General features: G+C 43.3%; 1 protein-coding gene across 2 annotated transcripts in view; it reads right to left on the bottom strand.

Annotated features, from left to right (window-relative positions):
• The window catches only part of CDH4 (cadherin 4), a 422,865-nt gene that overhangs the window by 110,640 nt on the left and 286,716 nt on the right, over positions 1-25,509 (bottom strand). The window lies entirely within an intron of this gene.

Raw genomic sequence — 25,509 nt, 5'->3', positions numbered from 1 at the left:
GTCTCCTCGTGCTTTCCCTTACCCTGGCAAACAGAACTGACAGTGCACAGAAGAGCTGGGGGCTATAGAAACATAAAGAACAACTGCAACATCCACTGGGATCCAGAACATTCAGAGCTATTTTAATCAAATTACTATCGATTAGGGACAAACTAGAGACTACTGAAGTTAATGGACACATTTCCATCGACTTCAAAGGGCTCTGAAACAGCCTGTAACTGAAAACAAGCAAGCACCAAAATGAGAAAATGCATTTGAGTCTCACCCTAATTGCACGAGATGAAAGAACTGTTTCAGCTGGAACTTTTTGAAACTGCTCTGCCCGAGACAAATGTCAAACACCTCAAATGGTCAAAAGCTACCAGAAATAAGGAGAGTCTGACAGCAGCAAGTGTGGCCAGCTGAGGGTACCAGAGACACACAGACAGATGTATGAGCTCTACTGACAGTTCTGGAAGACCTTCACTAACTTACATAGGAAAAAAAATCTCAACAATTCTGTGCCTGTTTAGATACATACACTAATTTAGTTTTACTTTCCACTCAAATTTATTTTCTCTAAGAAGGAAGAGGTCTTTTCTTCTTTTTTTTCCCTGGAAATGTTAGTGTTTAATTCCATGCTACAAATGTATCATTCGTCCTTTTGTCTTTACAGGACCTAATCATCTTCTCTGAGGGATGAATACGAAATCATGACACAAGCAATTTGTTTAAAGTAGCCTCTTTTACTGCCTAGAATATTTCGTTGTCTTTAAAGCTATGTATTTATGTGACAGCCAGACATCCATTAAAACCCACAAACCTTAAGGCCTATGAGGTACAAAAGGGATTTCTTCTTTTATAGTTTGTAAGGGAGAAAACCAGGCCGAAATACTGGAGGGTCATAACTTTACTGACCTTCATACTATTCGGCTCTTCCCAGAGCTGCTGTAATTAAGTGTTGAGTCAGTGGATGAAATAAGGGGTTTTTTTTTTCTATTTAAGAAGCTAAATTGAGATGGAATTTTAAATAGCTTGTAAGGACCAGCAGTACCAAATTGTTGTCAACTCCAGCACCATCCTTCTCAAGCTTTTATTCACTCAACAGCCTTAGAAAGCAAACAGATAAATCCCACTTGAGGTCACCTGTGCCATGCAGTGGAGGCTGCAGTGGCTTCCTTGACTGCATGGTACTTGAGAAAATTTGGGGCACTATTGAAGGAAGATTTGGGGATTAAATGCTCCATCCTGCCTAATTCTTCCCTCTATCAACTCTAAAGCAGCTGTTTTTCTCAAAGTGTATCAGAATAAGTACCAGAATCTGCATCTCTCTCTCTCTCTCTCTCTCTCTCTATATATATATATATAAAATATGTAAATATATATTTAGATTTAGATACAGTTATAGATATAGATACATGGATGGATGACAATTCCAGCAGCACTGTTACCAATGAGAGAAGAGTACAAACATCCAGCGAATACCCAGACACCAGAGGCTTGCTTGACAGCTCTTTGGCAGAAAACCACACAGAAGAGAGTCCACCAAAGGCCCCAGTCCAAGGTTTTCCAGACAAACCCTTCACCCTGTGGCAGAGAACAGGTGCAGAGCACAGCAGGAGCTGCTGGGAGCCCTTTTTCCAGCCATGCTGCCATGCCAAACCACAATGTTCAACCAGGGGAGGTGCTGTTCATCCCTCCCTTCCTGTTGCTCCCAACCAAGTGCCACCTCACTGGTCACTTCAAGTGTGTGACTGGAGCATGGGCTGAAGAGCTGCAACCTCCACATCACTTCAGACACCCAGCTGGGATTGAAAGATATGGTTCAAGCCCCTCTTAATGTCCTATTATCTGTGGATCACTGACAGGGTTGATTATAACAGTTTGACACGGCTCCAGAGGAGCTGTTACAGTCTATTGTGTCAATAGGTACCTAGGGAGTCTTTAATCTGCAGATACATGTGTAAAAACAGCAGACTAAAAACACAGCTTTTTTTTTTTTTTCTTGAAAGTTGTTATTGCTACAGCAGTAAAAAGAAGCAAAAGTAATGCTCATTGTAGAAATAAAAGCCCTGTCATTTTTCCCATGACAAGAGCACAAAAAAGTCTGAAACCCAAGATTTTCCCCCTTTCAGCTGTAATATAAAAATGATCCAAAATGTTTACGCCAGGAGACAATTTGGAATGACTTGTTTTCCTGCTGAGCTATAATCTTGGTCAGCGGGAATGCTACTGATGTGACTCAAAATGTATTGCTGCTCTAGTGTGAAGGAAAGAAGGGGTGAACTGTCGTAATTCTTAAATTAGCAGAAACGGGTTTTTGTGTGTATGATGTGTGAAAGTATGACAGCAAACATGGGGGGGGAAATTTGTTTTCCTCAGAAACTGGTAGCTGGATTTGATTAAGGGAAGTGTAGTTCCATGTTAGGTTCTCATGAGGTTCCTGGATGCTGCAGAGACTGGCGTGGCGTGCAGGCACACACAGAGATACTGGCATGGTACAGAGAATATACAATTATCACTTATGAAGTCACAGGCTCCTGCTTTTAACAAGCAGATTCTTTCAAAGCACTGATTTGCCCAGTGAGGTCTATGAGATGCCACATACCCAGAGCACAGAGCAATGCAAATTTGTTTTCCTAGAAAATGCTGTTAAAAACGGTTCACTTAATAAAGAATTCTGTTTACAAGCAAGAAGTTAGAAGATGCCTTGGAAACATCCGATTGCTCATTCTTTAAGCAGTATCCTTTTTGCAGATACAGTATAATTTTCAAAAAAGGGTATGAGGTACATAAACATCCAGGATTCTCATGAGAACATCACTGATTTTCAGTCCTATTTCCATTTAGTCGCAACAAAGAAATACATCCACTGGATGTTTTGCAATGGAATGAACACTTGTGATGCTAGCAATTAAATCCTTCCTTGTACAAGGGTCTTGATGTTTTTTTTTTTTTCTACTGCCAGTCATGAAAGAAGAGCACCACCATCTTATGAGAATTTTAATAAAAAAAACTATTGAATGCAGAACTTCCTTTGTGTGACTTGGCACACTTCGGTCCTCAGGTCTTTAGGGGGGAAAAGGCTGTGTTGCAAAGTCCATACAAAAGAAAAATATTTGACAGTATGTTTCAAAACATTATTTAAATAGAGACTCCTGTTCAAGTTATTAATGCCTTTAATATGGATTCTCATCTCCTCTTCTCTTTTTATTACTTTGTGTGTCTTTCTGGTTATTTAGAGTGTTGTGAAAAGAGCTGGTCAGCACTTCAGAGCTCCCACTGCTCGTCAGCAACAGATGCTGACCATAAAGTTAAAGCCAACACAAAAGAAAAGCCCGCTGCAGATTTCTTTTTTCTCCTCTCAGGGGATGGAAGGCAAACACATCCATCCTTCCTTATCCTGCTCCTCCAAGCTTCCAACCAGAGAGCACCCCTGGAGCCAGAACCGAGCTTGATGGCTTATTTTAACCGAGAGTGTGGGGGAATGAACTCTTTATTAATCACTATCTGACCTGGAGCAGAGCTGCTGCCCCATGAGGGAAGCCCAGCAGAACATCCTGCATCCTCAGAAGGATCTGCGGGGGCTTGGGCAGGCTGTGCCCCCTCCTCTGGCACCGCGCTGTCCTTTCCTCAGGGCAACAGCTGGCTGTGACAGCCTGTGTGTTTGATGGTCTGGCTATCACACACATGGGAAAAGGGTCACGCTTTCCAACTCATATGGTGGAGTAATGGGAGGAGACAGCTCCCTAGCAGCAAAAGCCAGAACATCTCTGCGCTCTGACATCGTGTCAGGGCAGCGGGACGGGCAGAGGCAGAGCAGGGATCTCCCGTGTCCTGCAACATCTGGTCATCTCCATCACACCAGGGGTGGTGTCACATCATGCCAAAAGCATCTGGGCTCCTTGTTTGCTTCATCTCCCATACCTTCCATCTGAGCTAATTCAAAGCACAGATCAGCTGGTGAATTCTTAGTGATTATGAAAGCTGGCAGCATTAGGCAAACACAGCAGAACAGGGCAGATACAATAAAAAGGCAAAAACTTGAGTCCTATCTTCTCATGCACCAACCAGTGTAGTCCCAGGCTCTCCCAGTAACAGTTTCTTATCCTGACATGCTGAATGTTTGTGTAGCATTTTCCACATTAGCAGCACAGCAAGGAAATAAAGAGCCAGACGATTCATGTTCGTAAGTAAACGATGTACACAAGGAGAGAAAAAGCCCTAATCCATTTGGAGTCTGAAATCAGATCTCCAGGGATGCTTTAGATTATTGCCCTACAGGATGCCCAGAGTTTGTAGCCAACTTAATGGTTTTCCTAATACCAAGATGCTCCTAATGAATAACAGAGCTGGATGAAAAAAACTTTTTATAAAGTCACTTACAACTGGATTAAGTGTATCAAGATGTTTTCTTTGATATTGTCTTGTCAGTTCATATCAAGTGACTCTTCCATGCTTTCATGTCAGGTAATTCCCAAGAAATTCATGGCTACAATCTAAAATAAATGTGTGACTTTCAAATCAGCAAGAGCTGAATGATGGGAATTTTAAATTGCTGGGATAAAACTGCTAGCTACTTCATAACACTCATGCTGCTTCCAGATTTAATACCTGCCTTTTCAAACACTATCAATTCACTTAATATGTCAGTGGGGAATAACATTACCTTATTTTATTTTCCTTTATAAGGATCGTGAACCATTTTCTCTTACAGAAATATACCAATTACCCACATGCCAATTGTCCCAGCCACACTCTGATCTTACAGCGTGGACATTCAGCTCAGGTGCACACAGAGCTTTCTGATGCGACAAAAGAACCACTGTGGGCTAAATTCTGGACTGATGTAAGCAGGCACATTTCTGCTGATATCAATGGAACTGCACTCCCCAACGCAGGTTCTGAGTTTTGCCCTCTGCCCTAAGAATCCGACAAATGCCGACGGAAGTCAGAAAGAAACCTTTCATGTGAAAAATCCCTAATTTAAGACATTAGCGGAGCAAAGCCATGGAAAGAGAGGGTAGAAATAAGAGACCCTATTGTTCCATTTGTGCTGGGATAGGCAAATTGTGTCTTAACTCTGGCAGCCGGGACATTTGAGGAAGGGGAAATTCCACTGGGGCATGGACAGAGGTGTCGGTATTTTGCAGGACAGCTTGGTATGAGGAGCACAACAGGAAAAAAAGGGAGCCAGTGTTCAGGAAAGGCTGGATCCAAGGAAAGACAGAGGGATCAGGTGTATGGGGGCAGAGCTTGGCCACTCAGTGTGGCACAGGGGCTGCAGTGTCTGCGGGGCACAGCGAGCAGTGCCAGCGCCAGAGGCTGCGTGGCTGCGCCTGCCCCAGCTAATTGGTCCTGCAGAGGGTTTGGGGGTGTTTGCCAGGGCACAGTGCCAGGCTAATGGAGCTGTGTGGCTGCTGGAGCAGGGCTGGAGCTCTGCAGGGCACTGGTCTGGGCTGGCCAGGCTGCCCTGGCTGCTCACAGTATCACGGCTGCCTCACCTGTGCTGAGGTGAGCTCTGCCTCCTGCGAGGGTTACAACAGGCTCTGACCAGATAAAGGAGCTTCATTATTCAAAAGCTGCATCCACTGACCACATCCCAGAGCTACCAGCCTGCTCGGCACCTTCTGCAAGCTCCCCTGGAGGAGGCAGGGCAGGGCTCTTTGATCTGGGCAGAGCTGGCATTGCTGGGAGCCCTGCAGCAAGTCCCTGCCAATTTATTTCTGGTAATGGATTGTCCCACTGTTTCAGCATTGTTTACACTGATTTATTCAGAGTATATCTGCATATATATTATACATGCAGCTCTCACCAATGCTGGGTAGATCTTCTTCTGCATTGATTGAGATATGCTGGGAGATATGCCAAACATTGTTAGCACAGAGTGTCACAATGTACTTGGAAACCTCTACCTTGAACTTACCAATTCCTTTCAGCAAGGAAAACTCACCTGTCCCACTCCTTTGGGAACTGCTAATAAAGCTCCAGTTCAGAATGTTACCTGCAATACCACTGATGCCAACACAGGTTAAAGACACAAATACTGTTCTCAACAGACTGATGAGCTCACTGTGATATCCCAAGCACTGGGGGATATAATCCAAAGAAATAATTTTTTTTAGATTTGAAATGTTTTAGGATTTAGGTGGCACAATAAGGATTGAACTGTAGAACCCAGCATTTCAAAACCAGAAGTGCTTTGCTCCAGGTGAATGGGGATTGCAGGATAGTCCCCAAGGGTAAGAAAGAAAGGAGCAAGACCCTAACATGAATCCAGTGCTGAACCTGGTTATACATCTGTGTGATACTGTGGCAGAGAAAAATTAGGAAGAAAAGATGGGAAAGAAGTCAGCTGCAGCCATGTGATAAAGGAGAAAGATCTCCCTGAATCTGCAGACTGGAGTATAAAACCTGTATGAGCCAGTAGGGAAGATATTAATGAGCATCAGACAAATCTAACAGGAGGCATCAGAAGCAGATACTAAAGATGTAAATAATGAAAGAGAAAAAACATGCAGTAAAGAGAATAATGAGACTGAAATGGATTTTGAATCTTTTGGACACCAAGTAACAATTTAATTTGCACTGACCTTCTAGAAGCAGCCACAAATCTGATTTTAGATAAGCAGGCTGCAGTGCTGGTGCTCATTCACAGAGCAGAATCCTGCTCATTCCCTCTTAACAGCGCTGGAGACAAGGGATGGAGGGGACAACCTCCTCCTGAGTTTTCCAGCTGCTCCTGGCAGAGCCAGGGCAGAGTTATAAAGCCCAGGGCACTGCAGGAGGCAGGGATGTGTTACAAGGATGTGCCACGGCTGGCTCGCTCTCCTACAGCCCAGTGGTTTCATGGCATATTCCTCTTTTTAACAGGTTGCACTTGTATTGATTCAAATCAGTGAGAGCTGTATTGATCCCCCCAAGGGTTTGACTTTTACATAGGAAGAACATTTTCAAAAGACCTGATCCTCCTTTTTTTCCACACTTGTTGCCAACGAACCAATAGGGGAGAGCTCAAAGCTCCCTCTGTATTCCTCCCTTTTACTGCTACACCTTAAAAACCTTTCCAAGAGGCGATCCTCGGTTGGCAGCAGCATTTTGGGCAGCCGAATTTCTCCGTGTAAAATCAGCTGGCGACCTCTCCGCGTGGCTTCCTTGGCCAAGTGCCCTCCAGGCAGGGTTGGCAGCCCCTGTGGCCAGCAGCCAACCTCTCAGGGCTTCTGCTTGGACAGGGCCCTTCTGCATTTTATTGGCCTTCATTTCATTTTCATTTTAATGTGATGGTAAAATTTTTATCTGATAACCTAAACAAGGTAATCATTTTGTGCTATAAAAGTGCCTGTCTTCTGCTGTTACTGTCACCATCGTATATTGGTGGGTAATATTTGCAACATTATACAAAACTGTTATTCTATTAAAATGATAAAATGGCAGCGGTTTTATTACATGAGTGATTTTGGAGGCACTGAGATGCCCTTTACTGCAGACAGGAATAATAAAAACATTATTCACTAACACATTAGGGAACAATCCTGTGATTTTGGAAAACAGTTGTAACAAACAAGTAAGTTATTACAGTGACATGCTCAGGAAACACAGCCCTAAATCTTATCTACTGTAACTAAACAGTGCTAATAGCCAGGGACTCTGCCTGCTCTGCACTTCAGCACCCTGTCCCCAAGAAGCTGGCAAATCATAAGACAGACATTGAGAATTGTTCACGCACTTTTTACAATCCTATCTAATCCAGGCCTTTGGATTTTAACCCTTTATACCCTACTAAAGTCTTAAGGATTTACCATCTGTCGCTGCAGAATCCGTGAAGATGAAGAAGGGGAGAGGATTAAATTAATTAACAAATTCTAATCCTGAAACAGTGTTGGCAATGTTAGGGCTCTTTGAATTCTAACGAGGATTTAAAGCAACGCTGACAACTTCCCCATTAAAAAGGAGGAAAAAAATGTCACATTATCACATCCCCAGCCTCTACCCACCCCACACAGCATTTTATCCAACAGAAACTATTACAGGGATCATTCAGTTATCCAAGGCACCTTCCCAGCCATGTCTGCAAGCAGGAGCATAAACCCATGTCCACAGGCCAGAGCTACCTCAGGCTGTTGCTTGAACGTATTATCAAGGTTCTCTATATATTATTACACATGCTCCAATTTTTTTATGGTAATCCTGAACCAGGTAATAGAACTTGGTGTATCTGCTTAGCGAATAGAACTTGTATTTTATTCCTTCTTCTTCTCTAACTCCAATGGATTTGCATCTATTGCCACCCAGAACTGCCAACAGTCTGTGTCTGCAGGAGATGAACAGGAAGGTCTAACAACCCTAATTAGTGCCTGAGGTGTCTGAAATCACCAGTGACTCCAGTTCAATAGGGAGAACGCAACATGGGAAGACAAAGCTGAGCAGGGAGGGCTTCATAGGGAGAACACAGAGTTCCCCTCCTAATGTGTTTTGGACTTGACATAAAAAAAAGAAGCACGGGATGAAAATCAGACTGTGCTAAGATGCAATGCAGTGATGTACAACACGTTCTCTCTGCAGTAGCAATGAATAATGTGCATTAAAACAACAGTCCACTGCCCCACATCCATTTAAAACCCAAGACTTCCTGTGGAAAAGTGCAAATTTAAGCCATGTTGGGAAGGGAATTTCACCAGGGGACCTGGGCCCTTTGCGCGGGGAAGCAACTTTATATTTTCTGACATCGCCGTGAATTTGGAAAGGAAACATATGGAAAGCAGATGACATATTTCACAAACTGCCAAGCAGATTTTGCGTGGTTTTAGAGAACTGAGTACTCCAGGGAGTGTCCACAGCAACTTGATGGTCCTGATGGCCAACATTTGTTTTGCATCTTCATGCAGAAGAAGCGAGACATGACCATTCATCTGTCTCCTGTTTCCGTACAGGTGTGCGTTCCTCAGCCGTGCTCGGAGGACAGATGTTGCTTGCAAATGCCTTTTTAAAAGAAGGAAAATAACAGGAGGGAGGAGGGGAGAGCCCACTGGAGCAGTTCAGAGGTTTGGACTGCTCTCTCTCCCTGAGAGCCCCGCCAGGCAATGTGGATGTGCTGGCCGTGGCATTGCTCCTCAGAGCTCGGGGTCTTTATGGGAACTGCTCACTATACTGCAAATGAAATCAGCTTCTTATTAGTCTCCATAGTGGAATAACAAACTACAGGATTCATAATATCTAGAGACCAGTGGCTACATTTTGATTTCCGAGCTTTTGAAACCTCTGTGCGCAAACAAACTCTTCAAAACAAATGCAAATCTGGCAGTTTATGCAGCAGTGAAATCCACTTGGGGGGATTAAAGGCTGATGTACTATCAGCTGAAGAAATGAGTAGCCCTGAAACACAGAAATAGAGCTCCAACATTTGTGTATTGATTCTCTATAAACTAGTGCTGAAAGTAGATTCTGAAGGACACCAATTCCTGCATTTTTAAGCCTTTTTTTTTTTTTTAAGTAGGAGGAAGCTGAAGAGATTTGACCGCTTGAATGCTGTGAATCCGATTTTCACAAGCAGACCCTGAGTTTTAGAAGCACAGCCTGTAGCACACAAGCTCCCAATGACACTGTTAATATGTACCACTACCAAATCTACCAAAGCCAATGGGAGTCTTTGAGGCCCCATCAAAATTTAAGTATTTTATTTACATTTTGCTGCTTGCTTTAGAGAACTGATTCACAGCACAGTGTGATGCATTTGTAGATACTCCTCCATCTCTGCATCCTTAAGTGATGGAGTTGTCTGAATCCTGCGTGCTTGTTCTTTACTATGGATGGCTCACCTGCACATCAGGATGGGACCTTGCAGCTGCCAGTAAACTTAAAAACATAATTTCAGAAACTACAGAAAAACTTAGGCTACAACAGCCTGAACCCCATTCAAATTAGCCCGTCTCCTTTGAGACAGCCTGCCAGCCTAGCAAGAATAAAAACCAACTTTACCTTCTGTACATTGTGCTGCAGAATACGGTTATCTCCAAGACATTTTGTTCACTTCTTGAGAAGGCCTTATCAGGGAAGCTCAGTATGTTAGAAAGCCCAAATAACCATGCTCCCAAAATGTGTGTGCATGTGTGTGGGTATAGATCCACTGGCACAACTGAAATAGATTTTAAAATACTTCCACACAGCCAAAAAAAGCTGGAAGGTGGCTGGTAATTATATGTACATTACAAGTAGACCACACGTGGAGGGGTGTTAAAACATTCATATAAATTATACCAACCAGCAGAGAAAGGAGGAAAAGAAACACTGAGGACATCAAATATGACCCTTCTATAACTGATACACACGAGTACTAAATCATGGCAAAACAGTGCCTTAGAAAACAATGCCTAAAATGTTGTCCTAAAATGAGTTCCATCTACAGCTCTGCTGCCTCTGTAAATGCATGTGATCAAATAAATGATGTATTTTGAGGACACAGGATAAATCAGAGAGCCAAAGGAACCCATGGAATGTGAATACACGGGGAGATTTTTCTCCTGGAGGAAACAAAGTACAGCCAAAGAGCTGGAATACTACATGTTGCCAAGATTTTTTTAATTGTGTGGTTAAATGTGGAGGTTCAACAGCTTCTGGGATGTGAGAAGGAAATGGGTTTGATGAAATTTTCTCCCTCAAAGCACAGCACAGGCTATATGGTGGTTCTGGAGTGCCTGACCTACATGCCAGCAGAGCCAGCACGACACTGTTTTGTTCAGAAATCTCCAGTCATGGTGCCTTGGGACAGGGGAATTAGAAAAAGAATTAGGATAATCTTTCCAGGCAGAAGATTTAAAGTCTGCTACAGTTACTCTCGATCGATCCCCAAAAGATTGCCAAAAGTGTGTATCTTAAAACTGCTGCTAATTAGGAGGTTTTAAGACACTGTTATAAAACACCTTCTGCTTGGCTTGTAAGGGAAACCATTTAGACTTGTAGTATAGAGAACAAAACAGTCATAAAATGTTATTTGTAGCTTCTATTATATTACCATTACACTATATTATCACCAGCATAGTTACATACCTAACATAAAGCCATTTAATGAAATGTTTGAACTTTCAGGAGACCTACTGGCAACCTTCTCATTTTGAGCAACGGGGCTGACATTTCTTGTTTGCTGCAATACAAACAATAATAATTACACATTGAGATGTTAATGGGGAAGAAAACTAATATTTAGTGCTGCTGTCTGTTCATGACCACTCACACAAATACAGAGTCCAGGATTAGTAAATTAAGAGGGCTTTGTTGTTGTTTGGATATATTATTTATTTACTTAATTATTATTTGTCCTGCATGGGATTTTGAAGTTTAGACTGGAAGCAGTGAGAGACAAGCAAGCAGGCTGCTCCACAAACTGGAGAACTCAATGTTCTTTTCATTCCTGTAAGAATGGAACAACCTTTGAAAAGTTTTCATCATCAATTTGCACCCTGTGCAGTGTGGTTGTTCTAAAACATACATCTGGAATACGCTACATCTAAATGCAGGCCATGATGTTGTCTGAAGATTGATTTTATTAGCCTGTAAGGCTGGCTAATCTTGCCTGGCCAAACCGCATGACCTTTAACTATTTCTTAAGTGGGAGCTACAGAAAGCCTGTCCCAGACAATTACTTGAGATGTCAATAAGAAAGGGAAAAGAGTAATGAAAATGTTTCCTAATTTTTTCATGCTTTTTCTCCCCCTTTGTGTTATTTGCATTTTCCTCCTCGCTGTTTGTCTGCATCTCATTGGTGAGGTACAACTCTGCATTTCAATGCTGGTACCCAAACTTGAGTTCTGTGGGATGGTTTACAGTCTTTAGTATTCACACTGAAAAACACCACAAACCACAGCCAGATGAGAAAAAACCAGTCAGAAATAATTGTTGCCCCAATAATTGATTTTTGTGGGATGATTTATTCAGTTTTCTGTTTGTTTGCTTGCCATGGCTCACAGAAGAAGCTTTCTTTAAGGCTTCTGTAAATGGGGAAAATCATTGCAGGTTTAGGCAAACACAATTAGGCCCGATCAGGAGGCAATTACAACATCCCATTTCCAGTGACTAAAGAGCATGCAGACAGCAGGTCTGACTTGACTTTCCATTTGAAAGCTCAGCTGCTCTGATGTCTTTATGTCTCTTTTTTTTTTTTACATGTTTTCTCATGATAATTTAGGATTAGCAGCTTTGAGAATCAAATCGGAGAACAAAGTTTCATGAGCCTAAATTTAATTCTGACTTGGTTCTGATCCAATGCCTTTGTACACTTGCCAACTGTGCCATACAACATCACTGAGAAGAGGATCATTGAGTGATCTTTTAGGTCCTGCAGGTTTTATTTTCTTGTTGAAAATGGGAAAAAAAAAAAAAGAAAGAATTATGTGGCCTCAGCACATTTCAAAATATTTGACTAAGAGTTTAATATTACAGGATTTATCTCTTAGATCCACTAAAGCGATTGTGTCTTAATACTGAATCCCTGAAAACACCTGGTATATGAGAGGGACTGGGTCAACTCTTGGTCATGAAAGAGCAGAGAGATTGACAAAGCATGTCAATTATTGCAGCACGCCTGTGACTTAGAGCTGTGCCAGCTTTGCTTTAGAAACCACTGGAGTACAAAAAGAAAAGAAAAAGGCCATTAACACCAGGGGGAAAAAAAAATAAAGCACACAGGGAGATGTTAGTCAACTCAAATGCAACAATCTACCGATCAGCCATAAATTCTGGGGCAAACCTCTCCTCCACCCTGAGCCAATCCATGGGCATGTCCGACTCCCTCCATGGCTATTTTCTGCTATCTCTCCCAGGGGTGATGTTTGCTTTAGAACTGTCACTGCAGGCGACAGCTTATTCCACTTTCCCAGTGAAATACTCCTGGAGGAGTGTCTGTGTGCAAATAATGAGGGTGCAGTAAATTCCCACCCCATCTCAGCACACGCTTCCATTTGATCGCTGTTAAGCTTTTAAACACAGTACAGAAAATACTCAGAACAGCCACTCCCTCCCCGCAGAGAAACGTCCAGCCTGCTACGAGGGGTGAGCAAAGCTGTTCCCTCTGCAATCTGCCCCAGTGTCCAGCACCTCTGCACATCCCCAAGAGCACCATCCTGTGCCCAAGCTCCCTGGGGCCCTGCACTGCTGCATGTGAGCCGGGGGATGGGTTGTGACAAATGTGATACAACTTGATTTTGGGGCGGTTGGAGCGAGCAGGTAGATCCAAGCAAGAGCTGGGAGTCTGCCTGGAGGAACCGATTTCAAGTTGGATCAGGGTTAACCCCATTCCCAGTGCTCAAGCACTGCAGCTCATATCAGAGTAGAGAAGGAGGGAAAATAGCAGAGCCTGCTGGATGTGGTAGAAGACAGTGCTGTGCATTAGGGGGAGGCCAGAGGAGAGAAATGGTGCAATTCAGAGGGAACACTGGCTTTCTGTGGAAAGGATTAATGCAAGAAAGCCATGGGTTTAAAATAGCCTAATTGACCCAGGCATAATATAGTTCACAGTCACATGGTGAAAGTCAGGCAGTATTTGAATGCCTCCTCATCATTTAATATAATATTTCTGCTAATAGAATATTTAAATCCTATTTTATCAAAATCTCATCACTCAAGTGTAGGAGCCTTTTCCATTGCTGGAGCATACAGTGTTATAAATTCATGAAGGTCGTAATTATGAGCAGCTTCAACACTGCAAATGTGTTTGGCAAAGATATTATGCCCTTTCTAAACAAGATTTGAGCGACTACAGCCCACATTCAGAGTTACAAGGTTTTGCTTTTCATGTGCCTTGCAAGGAGCAGACTGTTCCCTTTTCTCCAAGATTCCCACTTGGACAGAAATGCCCCGTGGCCAGGAGGTCACCCCAAAACCACCACTGCCACTTCCCCCAGTGAGCAGGCATGGAGGAATAATCCTGCTCTCTCATGATACAGAAGTAGCATGTTCAAATCCTTATTTAATTCAGCCATTTCACATCTGAATAATTAGTCAGGCAGGAGATCATTTCCCAGGACACAAGGACTGATTACCTGTAAGTGCAACTCAAGTGACCCCAGACCAGCACTGTGGGGGACTTGGTGGCCACAGCACAACCCCGGCAAGCTTTCCCCTCTCTCTCAGGAGATAACACTTTTTATCCCACTTTTCTTTCTTTGACAGGCAGACAGCTTCTCTGCCCAGCTCTAAACTGAGGATGTTGCTCCAAGATCACCGCTGAGCTGTCGATGTTTCAGGCAGAGCTCAGGTCTGAGCTGACCTTGGTGCTCCTGGGTCCCCTCCTGGTCCCTTCCTGGCACCTTCCTTGTCCCTTCCTGGCAGTGCCTGTTCAGCTGAACCCCTCTCTGTGGTGCTGGCATCATGCAAGGCTCAGCTCCAAGCTGGACATCTGAGGACTGCCCACAACACTGCAAAACACAGCCCTGGGTACAGATCCCACACAGGCCAGGTTTGCTGGAACTGATGGTAATGCCAAGTGCACATAACAGTGCACGTTTTCCTCTCTGGAACACCTGGGCAATCTAAAAAAGATCCACTTTTGGGCAGCTGAGCTGCTCTGTATTTGCATCATAAGCGAGGAGATGAAATATCTGTGACAGTTTTACACAGGGCTGGCTCTGGGCAAAGGCTGCTGTGTGGGGAAGTGGTTTGGGAGGCTGTGACAAAATCAACTCTGCTCCCTCTGGCCTCGTTCAGGGATTTCTAAGCCCTGGAAAACCAGCCTGGCTTGCTGTCACTGCTACCATGGCAGAGATTGAAAAAAACAGAACTGCAAAATGGCAGTGCCAAAGCCCAGGACAACCACTTCCACTCACATCCATCTCTCCCTGCAGAGCCACAGCTCATCATCTGCTGGGCTCTCCACTCTCATCCCAGCTCCATCCTCCCTCCTGTGGTGGGAGCAACCAGCCTCTTGAATCCCACAGTCTTGGGAAGTCCTGAGCTGGCTCTGGACTAATTACAGGAATTAGCAGGAATTCATTTGAGAAGGAAAGAAAAGCTGAAATGATTTATTCTTTAGCCAAATCTAAAATTATTTTCCAATAGGATGAATTTCTCCTTTCATGGGGGGAACTGACCAAGAGGTTGAAGTCATCTGCATGAAAAAACGAATGGAAATAAATGGCAGAGTCGAGATTACATTCCCAGAGATTAAGATAATACATTTTTACAGGCTTGTGCTTTGTGCACTTTAACCTGCGCAGGAATAAAATGTGGCCATGTGGTTTTTCCATGCTCTCCATTTGCTCTCTGTGACCCATCACTGTGCTGGTGGGTATCACAAACATCATTTCATTCTCAGGCAACAAAATTCATCCACGAGTATCTCCGCCTGTACGTGAGGCTACACAAGAACAAAAAACACAAGTCCACATGGTAGCTGAGTAGTTAATGTCTACTATTTAGCATTCCACAGCACACTAACACATCTTCATAACCTATTTATTTTACCAAATGTTCCCTTATGTTCAATAAGAACATAGTTTTTATACAACCCTAATAGCAAACTCCAACGATTTTCCAATTCTACAACTGCTCTAAGACTACTGAAATCAGTAGCGACTTTCAAAGGGTTCTAACTGGATATTATTTGATATGAATTGTCTTATGAATATCAGAAAGAACTGTTTTTATTTGAAAAGGCTCATTGCTAAATAAACCAGATACAGTCATGCCTAATAAGATTGTCATGGTACAGCATTAGCAGTGAACACCCTTTTCATTCAGATCTTAACTTTTGCACACAAGTGTCAGGTCTGTAACTTTTCTATTTCTACCATCAATGGTAAAATCTGTCATGAAACACAATGAAAAATCACATTTGAGATAAGAAGATCTGCAGAAGCAAAAGGCAGCATACATAAAAGCTACTGCACTAGGTTTTTTCTTCATGGTCATGACTTCTAAGGTTGCTTTCCAGCAGGATATATCCTTAAAAGCCTTTTGTTCACATTCTTTATTCTCTTCCTACTTGCAAACACTTAACAAGAATCAAAGCCAACCAGGCACACAAAGAAATAGCCAAAATGCTCAGATGCAAATAAAGGTTTGAGATATGTATTCTTTAATAATCAAAGCAAGCTTCTCAGGTCTGAAGTACAAAATTCTAAAAGAAAAAGACCCTAAATTTTTGGCATCTAGCTATGAATGCTGGGCAAGGGGGCACAGGCTGACAAGTAAATATTGAATTATACAGAACCTTTTGTTAATATTTATGTTCATGCTCCAGATAGTCTAATACTGAATTGATCAGATCTGCACTTTAAGACAAAACTATGAACATGCTTTTCACAACTGGTCTCTCTGCTGAAAGATGAGGTTTAGTGAAATGAAAATACTCCACAGTTACAGCATTTTGCTTACAGGAAAGTGTCCACAGTATTGAGCTCTTTAGTCACTTCTTGCCAGAGAGACAAGAAAATCCAGTCTAACAAAAAAAAACCCCAAACCATCCTAACAACTTGACTGTTTGACTGAAAAAATGAATACTTGCACCCAGCTTGGCTTCCCAAAACTAAAATAATTTGAAGTGATTTTTTATCTTCCCATTACAAAGCAAACACAAATTCAGAAACTTGGGAAACTCTTGCTGTGGTGGAACCAAGGACACAGAGATCCAGCAGCAGCCTGTTCCTGGTAAAAGGGGCTGTTTCAGGACACAGGGAAGAGGTTCAGCCTTTGGGAAGGGCTGTGCACAACGACCATGGCACGTCCTGTGGAGATTTCTGAACCATGTGTGCTGACACTGGGAGTGCTCTTGGCACAGCCATTCACCCAAAGATGGATGGAAAACTGGGTGGTGGGATAAAAAGATCCAGGAGGGACTTGGAAACGCAGAGAAGGTTTCCATTTAACCCTTTTTTTTGTAAGCCACTACTTCCAGCCAGCACTAAGCACAACCACCAGAATCTGACTCTAGTAAGTGGCTTTTGGAAGGCTTTTGTATCTATAAATGTACCAGAAGAGAATTCCAAAGAAGGAAGTGCAAGTTGTTAAACTAACAGGACAAAAACCAACATAACCCACTGAGCTTTAGAAGCTGAAATCAATCGAAGCCTTTCCATTGACTTCAGTGAGCGCTGGATCAGGATTTAAAGAGATTACAATTCTGAAGTTCATCTCTGTTCAGTTCAGACTTTTTCTTTTGTTTCACATCACATTAAAGATTCAGCATCTCTCTTCCTAATGCTCTGAAATATAGTATGATCTATAAGAGAACAGAAAACAGAACTAAAGGGGGGAAAAAACCCTCCTACACCTCATTAAGATCTAAAGTTTGTCCTTAATGTGTGCATGAACTCAGAATGAGAGTCTAAATGGAGACGTTTTTTCCTGCTACAGGGTAAAGTGATTATAAATGTCTCTGTGCAAAAGCTTAGTGGTATTTTATGCAGCTGGCACTGCAGAGTTTGAAACAAATCCAAGAAAACAGATTGTATCTTTAAGGTTAGAAATCAAACTTTCCCTTGCTGGAGTGCACATTTGCTGGTAACGGGCTGGGCTCCGACACCAGCAGCTATGCAAACAGGAGCTCTGCCACTTCCAAGTGTGTTGCTGTCTGTATTCCCTCTGGCCTCTTCATCCAGTCATTCCACTCCCAAACCATCATTAAATGGACATTATAAAGCCATTTTTTGTAGTTTTCTGCTTTGGGTACTTACCATTTTTTTCCCTCTAATACCCATTCAGAAGTGTGCCAGACATCTTTTCCTTAAGCTTTTTAACCTACATTCTCCTACAGACCTGCAAACAGCCTTGATGACTTTGTCAATCAGCAAAAAGCAGCAGCTTCAGTTTACAGGTAGAAATACCCCAAGCTGCTAAACATCAGTTACAATAAACCTCATGCAAGAATAGAGATAGCCTCATCCACAGGCTGCAATTCTTCCCAGACTTTGGAGGTATTTCAATGCCAAGCACATATTTTGCATATGTTCTTTCAAGATGATTGAATTGACTCTCAAAAGCTGAAGAAATCCTATATAACGATATAATGACATCCCACTTTGCCTGCACTGCTATAACCATGCTCTCACCCAGTGAGAGGGGGCTGCTCTGCAGGACTGCTGGGAGCAGCAGGAGCAGGCTGCTGGATTCCCGGGACAGAGCAGCCCCAGGAGCAAGGAGATTGCTCTCCACCCCTCCAGCAATCTGTGCTCAAACCTACTGGGGATGAGCAGGTTAAAAACAGCCTCTCGAGGTGCCTTTGACTCCCCTGCAGTGGTGGGAGCCACAAAGTGGCCTGCTCTGCATGATGAACTACCCAGCGAGTGGCAGCTGTGTTCTAATTTAGCTCCCAACTAGTCCTAATAAATAACCTCATGTACAGCATGGGCCGCAGAGAAAGGATTTGTCTCCTATTCCTAGCTAGAGGCAGATGAGGAAAAATCCTATTTTTGGCTACAATTGCTGTTTGATCTTCCACAAGCAGCCCTGCTTCTAATAAAACTCCACTCAACTGCACTCAGTGGGGACACCACGGTGGAGAGCGGAGGGCATGGAAGACGCAGGCTCGGAGAATGGCAAATGAGTCTGTGAAGCAGCTGGATTTATGACCCACAGTTTGATCCAAAGTGGTCTGTGGCCAGCAATTCCTGCAGATACTGTACAGGGCTGGCTTTCAGCTCACTCTGTGCTACTCCTGCAGATGAGGGGAACCTGCTCTTTCCAATATCTGTGACTGCTGCTGAGAAACTTGGGCCGTGCTGTCACCTCACCTCTAGAACCTGATCAGATGTATCCAGCACAGGTACGAAGCACATCTTCTGCCTTGGCACACAGAGCAGGGAGAGATCACACTCTTGCAGCACATTGCTATTAGTACTCCTCACATATTTGTAAATGTCTGGGTTCAGGGAGTGTGTCAGGTTAACACACAGCTCTGTGACTAATTCCAGTGGAGCAGCTCTGTGATTACAGCCCGACTCAGCACAGGTACCCAAGCAGCTGCACAGAACCCACGGGATGGCCTCATGGGAACATCCCTGTGGGGTACTGACCTCAGCACATCACCGACTCCAACATAAAACTAGCTCCCTACACTTAAGCTTCCCTGGAATGCACTAAGGGGAAAAAACAAGCAGATTACCCTAGAAATTTGTAAAAAGAACCGGTAGATTACTGACTTGGCCTACGACCTGGGGAGGGTGAGAGCAAATATACTGTATCTCCCTACTGGCATAATTCAGACCTGCAATCTCTTGTAACAGATACTGCTCAAACACGACCTTGACTCAGTCCCTGGCAGCTCTGTGCCACTAATAACTGATAGACAAACAGGCATATTTACTTGATGTTTACCTTTCTCTTTACCTCCCTTGCACAGGCTGATGCTCAGAACCAGGCACCCTGATTAGTTCTCCTCACTGCAGTAACCCTGTGGCCCTCATTACAGAAAAGCTTTTGGAGAAACTGTATCCATCCCATTTTCATTTTCTACCATCAGTCCTTTGTGAAAACTGGATTGAAAGCACCTTGGTGGTAAATCTACCTCTCCCAGAGGTAAAATGCAAAGAGCAGAGAATGATGCTCACCAGTGGAGAGAGGAGGTGATTAAAGGACAGAGCAGAAGAGAGGATGAAATTCTGGCTCTAACAGGAGATGCTGAGGATAAATGTCGAAATTCTTAATTCTCAAAGAAGTCTCTTTGTTTTGTTTTCTACTTCAAGGAAATCTAGATTGCTAGTCCCAAAAGCCTCAGCATGAATTAGCCTGATGTCACTTGGCAAGCAAAGACAGCACCCTACTTACTGATGGTGGGAACTGCACTGATCCTCCAAACACATTTCAAACATCTGGATCTTCCTGTCATATTTACTATTTGCATAAAATTATATTAAAAAAAAAAAAGGGAAGAGTTGTGGGGGGTAGCTAAGATTAAAGGCAGTCTGTCAGTCTGCCTCTGCCTGGTTTGTATTCTCACTCGAGTGTATAAGTAATGCCTTTGATTGCTTCCACGATGGGGCTGGTGTCACCACGGCATTTGAATCACAGCACTTTCTCTTTGTATTGCTTCTGTCAGTCAGGAACAATAAAGAACTTTTTTGTTAAAGCCTTTAATTTCACGTAGTAATTACCTATTTGATCAGACAAAAGGTGCTGTGAATGAAAGTCATTTACTTGTTTGATGTGACTGAGACTGAGTGTCACTACAGCTGCGAGACTGTCAGAGAAAACACTAGTGGCTGATTAGATAAGCAGTCCTGCCCAGAAAAAAAGGGTGAAAATGGAATGGGGGAAAAAAGTCAAGTTTTACCTCATTTAAATACAAGGAAAATGAGAAATCCCTCAGAATATAATTAATGGAATTATCGGAAGATGCAAGTTCTCTACAGCTTCACTGAGGTCAACTTTGCAGCTAAAGGGTTAAACACCCTCCTGGCTTCCTCCTCTCTCCCTCCACTCCATCAGCAAAGGCCAATTTACAAAGAAACCAAGGATCTGCTTGGCACTTGCTGAGCACCTGCTGCTGTTCATGGGCACATTCACACTGCAGCAGAAATCACGCTACCAGCACAAAGAAGCATCAGCTGCTCATGCCAAACTAGTCCTATTCAGATAAAGGTTTTGTGTTTGAAATCTGAGATGCTGTCACCTTGCCAAGATGAGCCTTTAGACACCTTCTGGGGCCAGAAGGAGTTTCAGGACATGGTGGGGATGGCTTCAGCTTGCCCTGCTGGATTTCCCCAATGAATTGTAGCAAAAATGTGAAAATCTTTGAGGCTTAGCTGGACACTTAACTCAGCCAGACCGCAGCCCTGAGAACTTCCCTCCCAGTTTAAAGTTCTGGCTCCTGCACAGACCCAGCCACAGACGGGAGAGGACCCAGACCTTGTCTTCAGATCTAATGCCCTACCCCAGCCACAGCCATTTGCCTCCCAGGGTCCATGCTGGGCTTGGGTCTCATGTCTCTGCACAATAATCAGGATTTTATGGAGAGAAGGACATTTTCTGGATGTGAAACTGATGAAATAGAACCTGCACAATGAATTCACTCTTCTGATCATCTCGACTTCATGCCAGCAAAATATTCATTGCACGGCAGCTGAATCATCTCTTTCCCTTTTGTACACAGAAATATGCACGAGGCAGGTGGCTTCAGCTCCCAGAAAGCTTTTCCTTCCCTCCCCTTTTCTTCTTCTTATCCCCCATGAAAGCAGCAAACAAGGGGACTGCAATTTCCAGTGGTTCCTTACCGGTAAGTGTGATGCAGGAGCAGGCTGAAATGCAGCCTCTCATTTCTGCTCACTGCTGGCCTCTCTGCACTTGCTGGTTAGAGCTGCATATGTTTAAAACATTAACTGGAAATATTTTATTCTGTTGGATAACGTATCAAACAACATTGCCATGAAACTTTCAAGGGCTTCAAAACTGTGCCTGGAGGTACTTGAGAGGTCCTGTGGACTCCTTCAGCAGCACAGCCCAAAAAAGCCCAGAATGGGTTTTTTCTTCCACAAGTGACTCAAGATGAGTGACTCATGTAGCACGGAGGCTGAATGCCTTAATTTGTCTTTCTACTCTCTCAAAGAAGGCAGAAGGTAGAAGATAAAAGGGAAGCCCTCAGCTGGCTGACAACTCAGTGCATGCTCAGCGTGCAAGGCTACTGGAGAGATGTATGCCACGCTGTGGGAAGGTTGGAGCCTCACCGGAACAGCCCTGGTAGCCTCTGGCAGGAGGAGGACACGTCCTCAGCTCCACTCAAGCAAAGAGGGGACCCTGTGCCTGCCCTGCCCTGCCTCTGGCCAGCACTGCTTGAAGAACTCATCTGTCTTGGGTGACCTGAGCTGCCCCCTGCCTTGTCCCCACACCTCACTCTTGGGGCAGTGGCTCCTGCACAGGGGTTCCTGCTTCTGCTCAGACCACATGTTCCCAGCCATGGCTGGGAATTGCTTTTGAGCAGCTTGCTGCTGCACCATCTCCCTTGGAGTGGCTCTCGCACTACAGACACTCTCACAAAGGCAAAGCCAACACCACAGGGGCAACAGTTCCCTAAAAAAAGCAAACAGATTATTTCCCTTTACAGGCTGCTCTCAAAATCTAATTTCACAGCATGATCAGTCACTGCACTGGAATGACTTGCTTTCTTATTCAAATAAAATGAACATATTAACAAATAATACTCATAAAATTCACTGGACAACACAATGGGAAGAATTACAATGCATGACGAACTAGGTTACAGAAGCTACATCGCTGCTTGAGTTAGATGCAATATGTATTAACCCAGAGAGCCTGTATATAGAATTAAAGAAATCATCTAATTTTAAAGTAATATTTTATTCAATGCATCCCTCAGTGCATGTAACTGCTAAATGAAATGCATTGCATGCTCTACAAACACATCATCACCTTGTAAATGAAATACTCGTGATATTAAAACTGATATAACATTTATTAAAACCATCATGCAAAGAACAAGGCTGGGTAGTTGAACTGCTGAAGGCAAGTGCCGGCTCTGACCTCGCAGACGTGCACACGTAAGGAGCCTGTGGCTCTGAAACACTAATCAGAGATGTCTTTTCTAAAGGTGAGAGCTCATTCAGCTAGAAAGAAATCCACATCTTGCCTGGGAAGAGAAAGGAAACGTGTTGGAGTCTTTGGCAGAGCCATGCAGGATGTGAGGGGCCGTGGGCTTTACGAAAAGTGTCACTGTCCCAGTGCAGGGCACCAAGGTGTCTGCTCTGTTCCACAGGAGGTCACTGTAAGAGCATGTTAAACCCTTCACAAAGCTGAGCTTTTTGGTTTGGTACTGTTCCTTCCTTCTAGACTAACAGCAAAGTTCAACAGTAATGTATTTTGGGATCAGATCATGACCTGTTTTCTCAGGGTGGCAGAGGTTGGAGCACAGGGAGGATTTGGTGTCTCGCCATTATAGCTCTGCTGTGCTGGCCGAAGGATGCTGCAATCCCCAGACTGAAAGCAAAGCAGTGACTGATTTGAGAGACCCAAAGTGCCTATGGAGGGGCTGGGCAGAGGCCGTGTGCCAAAGAGAACCTGTGCTAAACCCAACAGGGTGATGCCACCTTCTCCACAGAGGGTTTCTGTGTGTCTCTGGACATCCTTCTGCTTCCTTGCAGAGTATTCTTGCTGCTGACTCTCTCCATGCATTTTCAAGACATTTGACAAGTTTTTCAGTGCAGCCACCTTTATCATCTTCTCCTTTTCAAAATCAAGCATTGAACTACTAATTAATCTGTAGGGGATAGGTCTGGCTGCTTTAAAAGCACAGCTCTATTGTGAATACTTGAAGCATATTTTTAAAAGAAAATCTCAGAAATTTACTTTATGCTATTACTTCATTCTAGCCTATGACATTTTTAGCTTTGCACAAAGGATGCCTCTCTGCAGAACCCTGGCAGTTCAGCCGAGTTACACATTATAAAATCCCTCTATTTGTCACTGCCTTCAAGCCTCTTCAAAACGAATCCTGGTTAGGATATGTGAATGCAAAATGCTCTTGTTTCCTAGTGAAACGCTTTGAAACGCGCTGTAGGAGAAGCTTGATTTTACCCTTCCACAGGCACAAAGAGGAGTTCTTGCCTTTAAATGTTCTCTCCTGAAAGAAGAATTCACACAAACCACATGGAGCTCAGGCTGCCAAAAAGGGAAATACAAACTCTTCGCCATCCCTTTCAACAAATCCCAGCATAGAACAGAATGAAATGAAGCATACATTCAGCAAAAGGGGATTAAGGAAAAGATGAGGGGAAAATCCTTTTAAATACTAATATTCACTGAAATTAATCTCCAATCACATCACAACACAGACAGGCCCTTGACAAAAAGAAAGTAAAAAACCCACCTGAATGTATTTCATGATGGCAGCCCTGCATCTTTCTCCAACCACTGTTACAGGAATCTAGATGTACATACCTATACAAACTTATTACTAGAACCTCAGTGCAAACTCTGTTTTGCTACATAAGTACCATATGCTGTGCTCAACATCTGGGGATGGTAATCCTGGTATCTCCACATTTATTATAAACTGGTTAGGGATCTAACAGGGCTGGAGTCTGGGTTAGTTTTTTATTTCTAAGCATGACTGAGCAACAGAATTAAAACATCTCATCTGAGAACACAATTTTAAACTTAGGCACTGCATGCAATAAAGTATTAAATTTTTTTGGCTTTCAAATATTTGAGCATTAGGAAAAAACTTACACTGTAGAAAATGTGTCTGGACTGACTTTTTCATTAGCACCATCATTAAATGCTCGCTTTCATGAGTCCCACACAATGCCCTGAAATGCCGGGGACTTTTTGGTCAGACATTTCTAATCTGATCAAGACAACATTGCGACATTTCATATCACAACACACTGATAAAAGCTCTCCGACACTTCATTATGCAAACAGGTATAGTTGCTAATTAATGAATTACAGTAGAGAAAGAAACTGTTGGCAAGGATGGAAACTTGGCCCAAAATCTCCCCCGAGTAATGCTCAATCAAGTGAACTAAGCCCTGTTAGCACTCACTGGCAGGTGCAGCTTTAGCACCTGCCGAAAAAAGTGGATTTTTTTGCAATATTCACATTTTTTCCTCTTCCCATTTCCCGCTTACTGAGAATCCTCAGGACGGTTTTGCTTTGCTGCCACACAGCTGATATCATTCCAACATACAACGTACAACAGCTCCCCACATCAGGCATGGTAACGGGGAGCCGAGGGTCAAACCGAAAAGTTGGAAAGGGACACATGGTGCCACCTCCTCGTCACCTCCCGCCACCTGCGCGCGGCAACGCGCTCAAAACACAGCGGAGCCGCCAAGCCAGCAAGCTGTTCAGACACGGCTTGGCTGCAGAGGAATCTTGGGGAAATCAAAGACTGTTGGAATTCTTGTAGAGTTTTCGCTGTTTCCTCGCAGGAGGGAGCGGGACAAATTTAGGAGGCCGCGCGGAAATCTTTGGACGGTGGTAGGGAATACATGTGTCTGAGCAGTGGCGAGGTGTTGGAAAGCAAAGTATGAAAACTGAAACCATGCTGGTCCGAATAAGGAAAAATTACTGTCTCTTAATCATACTCCAGGCTGGCTGGTTTTTATGGGATTTTTTTCCCATTCAGTTTAGCGGTACTGTTTTACACATGATGAGGATTTCAGAAGTGCAATTAAAGCTTTATCATCAACATAAAACCCAGCACAGTTTGCCCAGTACTAGACTTAAAAAACACTAAGTACTGTATTCTGAGCAAGAGGAAAGTGGTTATATTTTCACTACATACAGCTTGGGAAGCTGGGGTTGAATGAATATGAGAATTACAAACCAATATTCCAGAAGCACCGCTGAACTGTATTCTAAATAAAAGCTATTTAGAAAGTGGGATTTTTTTTCTTTATCTACAGAAAATTAATGAAGAAGAAAACCTACTTGAATATTACACTCTAAACTTTGCCAAAATACAATCACATTTTGAAAACTAGGGCCTTTGTCGATTATGGAAAGTATAATACCACTGATAACATTATGGAATGTGAACACTCGAAATAAGTTTCAGTTTGGCTGGATGTTATTTTTAAAACTAGATTTTGT

Source organism: Chamaea fasciata, unplaced genomic scaffold, assembly GCF_029207755.1.
Source record: "Chamaea fasciata isolate MVZ Bird 193981 ecotype frontalis unplaced genomic scaffold, bChaFas1.0.hap1 SCAF_17, whole genome shotgun sequence".
In the NCBI taxonomy this organism is placed as follows: domain Eukaryota; kingdom Metazoa; phylum Chordata; class Aves; order Passeriformes; family Sylviidae; genus Chamaea; species Chamaea fasciata.
Note: the sequence above shows the minus strand (reverse complement) of the source record. Positions and strands in the feature narration are given on the sequence as shown.